At 55.2% G+C, this 7,689-nt stretch overlaps 1 long non-coding RNA gene across 1 annotated transcript; it reads left to right on the plus strand.

Annotated features, from left to right (window-relative positions):
• Positions 1–1,845: 1,845 nt before the first annotated feature.
• LOC105991820 lies at positions 1,846–2,644 on the plus strand. Its single transcript, XR_001175372.1, has 3 exons — positions 1,846–1,985; positions 2,330–2,393; positions 2,571–2,644. It is a non-coding gene; the product is annotated as an uncharacterized LOC105991820 (long non-coding RNA).
• The last annotated feature ends 5,045 nt before the right edge of the window (positions 2,645–7,689 follow it).

Raw genomic sequence — 7,689 nt, forward strand, 5'->3', positions numbered from 1 at the left:
GCGCCCCAAGAGCCCACACCGCAGACGCCTGTGTCTGTCATCTACCCATCCCTGTCCAGCCGCCATGGGCCCTCCGGGTTACACGCTGGATGCTGCCACCCACCCTAGGCTGGATACCCCTCGCTGGACACCCCACGCTGGACACCCTGTGCTGGGCCCCACTCCACTCGACCCCACCCCAGCCTCAGGCGGCAGGTCCTCAGAGCCACAACTGGCGCTGATGTCTGTGCTGAGAAGCGTTTCGATGGAGCCAAGGCAGCTTCTCTCCGGCTCTTGATGTCCCCTCCTGTGTCAGGACCAGGCTGTCCCGCCGTGGCTGGGCGGGACCCCTCTCCATCTGTGGGGTTTCTCGCTGCTGGCCCTGCGCTTGTTGAGTCTGGCCATGCCAGCGAGTGCTTGGCACTGGTGGACACAGCCTGGGGGGAGGGTCACACCTGCGCTGCCCGGCAGGGCCAGGGGTGGGGTGCACACTCCCAGGGCAGCCTGATGGGGTCGGGCGGGGGGCTGGCAGGGGGGGGCACCCCCAGCACACCCTGAGAAGCTCAGCCTCAGGTCTGCCAGCCTTTCCCGTCGCCCACAGAGCCCCTGGGGATGAGGGTGGGTCCTGGACTCCCACAGCCCAGGCCTCGGGCCAGGAACCTGAGCCTCTTCCCCAGAGTCCAGGGCGGCTGCTAGAGGCCGGGCGTGAATGACCGCGGCCCTCAGTCACCGAGCGTCTGTGGATCGTCCACCCCCGTCCGTAACCAAATCCACCAACACAGCCTCGTGGCTCACGTTCACCAAAAGTGCATTCTAAAGGGGGGGATTCAACACAAAAGAATGTTTATAAATAAGGTTCCCAGCCCAGGGAGTTTCCCAGACCTGACGTTCATTCCCTCCTTCGAATCCCCTGCCACTTCCTACCTGCTTCTGCATCCGGGCTGCACAAAGCATTTGCTGGCATTTTTGGCTCACATTCGCAGAAGTCCTGTGAGGTTTTTATCCCCATTATTTTCTCTCTCTCTAATTTTTATTGTATTTTTTATTATTATTATTTTTGTAAGCACTGGGCATTGAACTCAGAGCCTCATGCTCTTGCTTGGCTGTTTAGATTTTTCTCAAGGCTGGCACTCTACCACTTGGGCCACATCTCTACCTCTGGTTTTTGCTTGTTAATTGGAAATGCAAGTTTTGGGATTTTCCCGGCTGGTCTGTCTTCCAGCTGTTTTCCTGGGATCTCAGCCCCTTGAGCCGCAGGGTTTGCAGGTGTGGCACCAGAGCTTGACTTGTTTCCACCAGCTAACAGACAAAAGGACGACATTGAGAATGGTGAAGGAAAGCATCCAAGTCTGCACAAGTCTGCGGGCTGAGGCTCAGCTCCGGCCGCGGGTGGCTCTCACTGCCCTCCCCCAACGCTGGGTCACAGCGGGACCCACAGCACACGCCTCTCACGCCTGTGTACACATGTCTACGCCTGCATACTCTCACCCCTGCACGCACACATCTGCACACCCCTGCCGTACATCCTTTGCAGTTCTGAAGGGGGGGGGCAGAGTTCTTGGCCTTGCGGCTCGGCTGGGGCGAGGATGTGCTCAAGCCACGCAGACAAGCAGGTGTGGCCTCCTCCGCCCGCTCCTGTGAGCCCCAGACCCCAGCAGCTCCTCTGCCCGCAGGAGGCTTTGGGTATCCGCGGTTCCGCTGCAAACACCACCAGCGCCCGTCCTGCTGCTGAGGCCAACCCCAGAGGGTCTCATTATCCACACGGCTGCAGTCCCAGCCCCAAACCCATCTGCAACACGTGCTCCATCTGCCTCGACACCGTGAGCAGCAGAAACGGACCTCCCGGGAGGGCGTGGTCACGTCTGCTAGGAAATACTAAGGATAAGAAAGACAACTCACAGCCCAACAGGTTTTACTGAACAACTTGGGAAGGGCAACCAATCTTCAGCCCGGCTGGAGAAGAAATAGTGCACGATTTCCTTACAGCTAAGGTCTCATTTTATTAGGTAGAGAGAGCTAAGTTAGGCAGGGCAGGGGGCAGGGGTCATTTGTCATGGGAGGGGAACAGGAGAAGGGGCTCTTTGTGCCGAGATCGAATCTTCTCTTGAGTTATAGGGAGGGCTGTGTGTGTGTGTGTGTGTGTGTGTGTGTGTGTGTGTGTGTGTGTGTGTGTGTCTGCACTCTGGCCATCAGCGCATGGGTTATCTCTTCCACAGCTGTCTAGGGAGGGGGAGCTGAGGGAGATGGTCCCGGAGGTTTGCAGCGAGCGCATTTCTAAAATGGTGCTGTGGGGGTAAAGGTGAGTGTGTCTAGTTTGTCATTTTCCAGCAGTGTCCTAATCTCCTTCCAGACGCCCCGACTTCCCCCATGTGTGCCTGTGGGGCGCAGACACCAGAGTACAGCCACCGGACAAGGTGAGTCGCTGCTTCCTGCCCACACCTCAGGCTTGGCCTGAGAGCCCCGAGGACACACCAGTGCCGTTCATTCTCATTACGGGGCACGGGGCAGCGGCCGGAGGGAAGGAATCTTCCAGGAGCAGTGTGCGTGTGGAGCAGTGTTGAAGCCACCACATCTTCTCTGTCTTTCCACAGAAGGTGAGGATTCTAGCACAGCACCCGCCTGGCTCCTGGTGAGCCCCCTCCACCGCCCCCACCGTCCCACCGTCCCCACCGTCCGACCGTCCCCACCGCCCCACCGTCCCCACCCCCCACCGTAGCAGCTCGTGGGCATTCTCACTGTGGCAGGGCTGAGGGACTGCCGCGAGGAGGTTTCCCCCACCAAAGCCAACCCAACACCAGAGCCAGCCCCAGAGCAGCCAAGTCCAAGGGGTGGCCTGTGGCCTGTGCAGGTGAGAGGGTGGACGAGGAAGACCAAGGCATGGTAAATGCTGCCGGAGATTCAAACATCTCCAGCCAAGAGCAAATACAGATGTCCATCCTCCACCTCCCGTTAGAGTATAGGACCAACAGCATTTTAGGGGGAAATGAGACAAGTTAAATTGAGGAAACAGGCGTGGTGAAGGCCACTCAGAAACATGCTGTCTCGAAGCACAGGTGCGCTCTGCTTCAGAGAATGACAACAGGGCATGTCCCTTCCTGAGAGAAACGCCCCCAAAGTGACCAAGGGCGGGCCCGAAACGCCAACAACCAGAATGGTAACCCAAAGCCAGAAAAGTAGCAAGTGTGTCAACACCAAGAGTGACTGAAAGCAGAGATGAACTCCTATCTTCATGTCAGAGCCCTGCCATTACCAGATAAACACCCTGACGCCAAAGCGCCGTGCGGCCCCCTCTAGAGCACCCACATGCTGATCGAGTGTGTTGCGGTTTCGCCTTTGTCTGCTGCTTGCTAGTTTACTCAATAAAATCCCACCAAGTTCTCTTAACCACTGTGATTCGCCCAGAAATTCTTACTCTGTGATCACCGAAGTCAAGGACCCTAAGGGAAGAGCTCACACTGGGTTTAAAGTTACTTTCTTATTTCTATAGAGGTGATATGCAGAGGGGTTGCGCTTAGGAGTCAGGTAACGAGGACATTTCCTGTGCACAGTGTCAGCTGCTGAGTTCCTACTTTTAAAGGGAAACGCCACAAACCTTCACCAGCATCCAGTGACAAAGGGGTGGCACTATCTCACAGCCAGCCATCGTGGAACGCACGCTCCATAAACACGCACATTGGGAAGACCGGGCCATCTTCCCGCTGTCCACAGCGCGTCTGGGTCATCACCAGACACCTCATGCACTGGCCGCTCACAGATCCTTTTCATCATGCTTATTGTATCTGTTCCTCCTCCTCCCCCTCCCCCTCCTCCTGTTTCTTCCAGTCTGGATCTTTTTTTTTTTTTTTCTTTAAGGCCAGTCTGGATCTTAAACTCAGGGCCTGGGCACTGTCCTTGAGCTTCTTTTGCTCAAGGCTAGCACTCTACCACTTGAGCCACAGTGCCACTTCCAGCTTTTTCTGTGTATCTGATTCTGAGGAATGGAACCCAGGGCTTCATGCACGCTAGGCAAGCACTCTACCACTGAGCCACCTTCCCAGCAGTATTTGTTAATTCTTGAATGGTTTTAATCTGTTGTGATTTCTATTCCAGTATCCTCTCCCCTCACTCCTCATTTCTGCCTCCTCACACGTCTGGGTGGTCCCTCCGGAGTTCACGCTGGAGGGAGCCATCGCCGTCTGGTCAGTTGGTGAAGGGGTCACTGCGTCTGGTGGAGAGGGCTGGGACTGGGGGTCCCGGGGGCATGGCGGGGGTCCCAGGGGCGTGGCTGGGTGGCATAGGGCAGCAGGAGGGACAGGAGGACCGTCTTGGCCGCAGCCTGGCCAGTGAAGAATTTTAGCAGAGAGAGGAGAGAGGGGCAGTCGCTGCTTGTGCCTGGAATTTTAGGGAGTGGCAGAAACATTCAACAGGAATTTTAAGGCGTGTTGGTGGGAATTCTGCCGGCCAGAGTTTCTGTGTGTCTTGGCGGGAGGAGAGGGAGGAGGAGGCAGAAAAGACTAATAGGGATTCTGTTCTTTGTAAGCTCTGCGGCTCGCTTTGGCAGCTACCCTGGATTAGGAGGTGAGGTTGGAGGGAGAGGCCTGCCAGGGGGTGGGTGGTCCAAGCAGCCCGGGGCCACCAGGCCTGGCCTCTAGCCCCCCCACACGACCCCAGCCATCACATGTACCACATGATCACACGTGACACACCCTGTGTGACTGTGTGTAGCACGCAGTGCCGTCATGGGAGACACGCGGTAATTAGACATGTGATGATGTCTAACATGCAGTCTGTAACCTGAACAGTGTGGTCATGTGTAGTGTGCACCGTGTGGCCAAACACATGCATTGTGATCAAATGTAACACACATGGTGATTATGACACGTTCAATGTCATCATCTCTAACCCAGGCAGTATGATCATGTGCAATATGTACAGTGAAGCCAAACACGTGCAGTGTGACCAAATGTAATACATGTGATGTGATCACACATGACATGGTGTTGTCATGGCTAACATGCACAGCATGATGGCATGTAATATGCAGTGTGATCTTGTGTGACATGCACAGCATGATCAAATGTAATACACTCAGTGTGATTGTGTGTAACATGCAGTGTGATCATGTGTGACACACAGTAGGTCATGTGTGGTGTGGTACACAATGGTTATAAGCATCTTATGCATCCGAGCTTAGGATATACCTCTCTCTACCAATGCAGGAGATGGCTACAGAACTATTCTAAATGATTTTTATTATGTTGATCTTTAGATGTTCAAACTTGTTACAGCAAACACATATTATTCTTTAAAAAAAAAAAAAGTGAAGCCAGGTGCTGGTGGCTCATGCCTGTCATCCTAGCTACTTGAGGAGATGAGATCTGAGGATTGTAGTTCAAAGCCAGTCCAGGCAGGAAAGTCTGTGAGACTCTTATCTCCAATAAACCACCAGAAACCCAGAAGTGGTGCTGTGGCTCAAATGGTAAAGGATTAGCCTTGAGATCGCAGGGACAGCACCCAGGCCCAGAGTTCAAGCCCCACAACTGACAAAAAAGTGAAAAATCAAAAAAAAAAGTGAAAAATCAAATAATGAAAGTCAGTAACAATGGTAAACAGACAGGAAAATGCCCAAAGGAACACAGCAGTGGGCTGGCCTGTCCCGAGAGACAGCCTGCCTGCTCCAGCTGGGGTGGGAAATGGCTCTGAAATGACAGAAAGTCAGCATGTGCGTTTTGTGGGTAAGCGTGTACGCTTTGTGGGTTAGCGTGTGTGCTTCGTGGGTTAGTGTGTGCTTTGTGGATTAGCATTGACGCTTTGTTGGTTAGCATTTATGCTTTGTGGATTAGCATGTACACTGGGTTAGCATGTGCACCTCATGTGCTATCATGTAAACTTTATATGTTAGCATGTACATTTTGTGGGTTAATATATATTGTGTAGGTTAATAGTGTGCTTCATGGGTCAGCATGCAGCCTTCATGGGTTAATATGCATGCTTCATGGTTTGGTATGCACACTTCGTGGGTTAACATGCATGTTTCCCAGGTAGGATGCAGGCTTCATGGGTTAACATGCATGTTTCCTGGGTTGGCATACACACTTTGTGGGTTAACATGCATGTTTCCTGGGTTGCTGTGCACACTTCATGGGTTAACATGCATGTTTCCTGGGTTGGCATGCACACTTCGTGGGTTAACATGCATGTTTCCCGGGTCGGTGTGCACACTTCATGGGTTAACATGCATGTTTCCCAGGTTGCCATGCAGGCTTCATGGCCACGTGGTCACCTGGGCAGCTCCTCTGTGCTCTGTCCAGCCCCGTGTGACCCACCCACATGCTGGCCACAGGAGACAAAGCAGGGAGTCGGCCCTGTAGGAAACGTGACTTGGGTGCTGAAATTTAATGTTATTTTTATGACACAAAATGTCTTCATTTGATTTTTTTTATCAACCTCTTAGAAAGACAACAAGCATCAGGCCACTCCTCAGGAATCAAGCAGAATCAAGACGTGCAGCGCGGCAGTGTGTCCCTCCCTGTACGGCGGTCAAGCTGGGAGCCAGGTCGAGTGAAGGAGACCGTGTGCCTGGAGATGCCGCGGGTAGAGGGGGGATAGGGGGACGCCCCTCCCCCAGCAGCTGAGAAGACAGAACGAATCTCACAGAGGCTGAGAGCATGCCAGACGGCAGCCGCAGCTGCCCACGCTCGGTCCTAGATTGGGTTCCAGGGCTTCAGCCACAAACAGACATGTCTAAGTGGGAGGAAGAGAAACCCCTGCTGCCTGTGTGTCCGCCATGTCCGCCACTCAGGGCCCTCAGTCCCCAGGCTGAAGAAGGAAGGTATGATGCTGGCCCGCTCAGGGGCTCTGCTGGTGGTCTGGGGAGCATCCTGCCCCGGCCTGCTCTTCTGCACATGCACACACACATGCACGCACACTTGCACACACATGCACACACACTCACATGCTTCTCCAGGAGTCTGCACCTGCGTGCAGTAGGGCCCTGGTAATAGTGGCTTTCAACGCCGCACCGTGACAAGCTGGCAGGAACGGAACACCGCACCATGACAAGCTGACAGTCAGCGCTGCACCGTGACAAGCTGGCAGGAATGGACCATCCTTGCCACAGCCCACACTTGGGACCTCAGGCGGCTCGGTTTGCAGGCATGGCTCGGCCAGGCTCCCGGTGCGTAGGACAGGAGTGGAGACCCAGGTGCACAGTGAGGTCTGGGGCTGGCGTCAGGCACCAGTGACAAGGTGACGGGGTGATGGGGTGACGGGGTGGTGACGGGGTGGTGACAGGGTGATGGGGTGGTGATGGGGTGATGAGGTAATGGGATGATGGGGTGACGAGGTGATGGCACGCAGGGGTGACGGGGTGACAGCGTGATGGGGTGACAGCGTGACGGGGTGACAGCGTGACGGGGTGATGGGGTGACAGGGTGATGGAGTGGTGACGGAGTGACGGGGTGATGGGGTGACGGGGTGATGGCATGACAGGGTGACAGTGTGATGGGTGATGGGGTGGTGACGGGGTGACAGTGTGACGGGGTGATGGGGTGGTGACGGGGTGATGGGGTGACGGGGTGACGGCGTGACAGGGTGTCAGTGTGATGGGTGATGGCGGGGTAGGGTGACGGCGTGATGACGGGGTGATGGGGTGGTGACGGGGTGATGGGGTGACGGGGTGACAGTGTGACGGGGTGACGGGGTGGTGACGGGGTGATGGGGTGACAGGGT

This window comes from Dipodomys ordii, unplaced genomic scaffold (assembly GCF_000151885.1).
Source record: "Dipodomys ordii isolate 6190 unplaced genomic scaffold, Dord_2.0 Scaffold77, whole genome shotgun sequence".
NCBI classification, from domain to species: Eukaryota; Metazoa; Chordata; class Mammalia; order Rodentia; family Heteromyidae; genus Dipodomys; species Dipodomys ordii.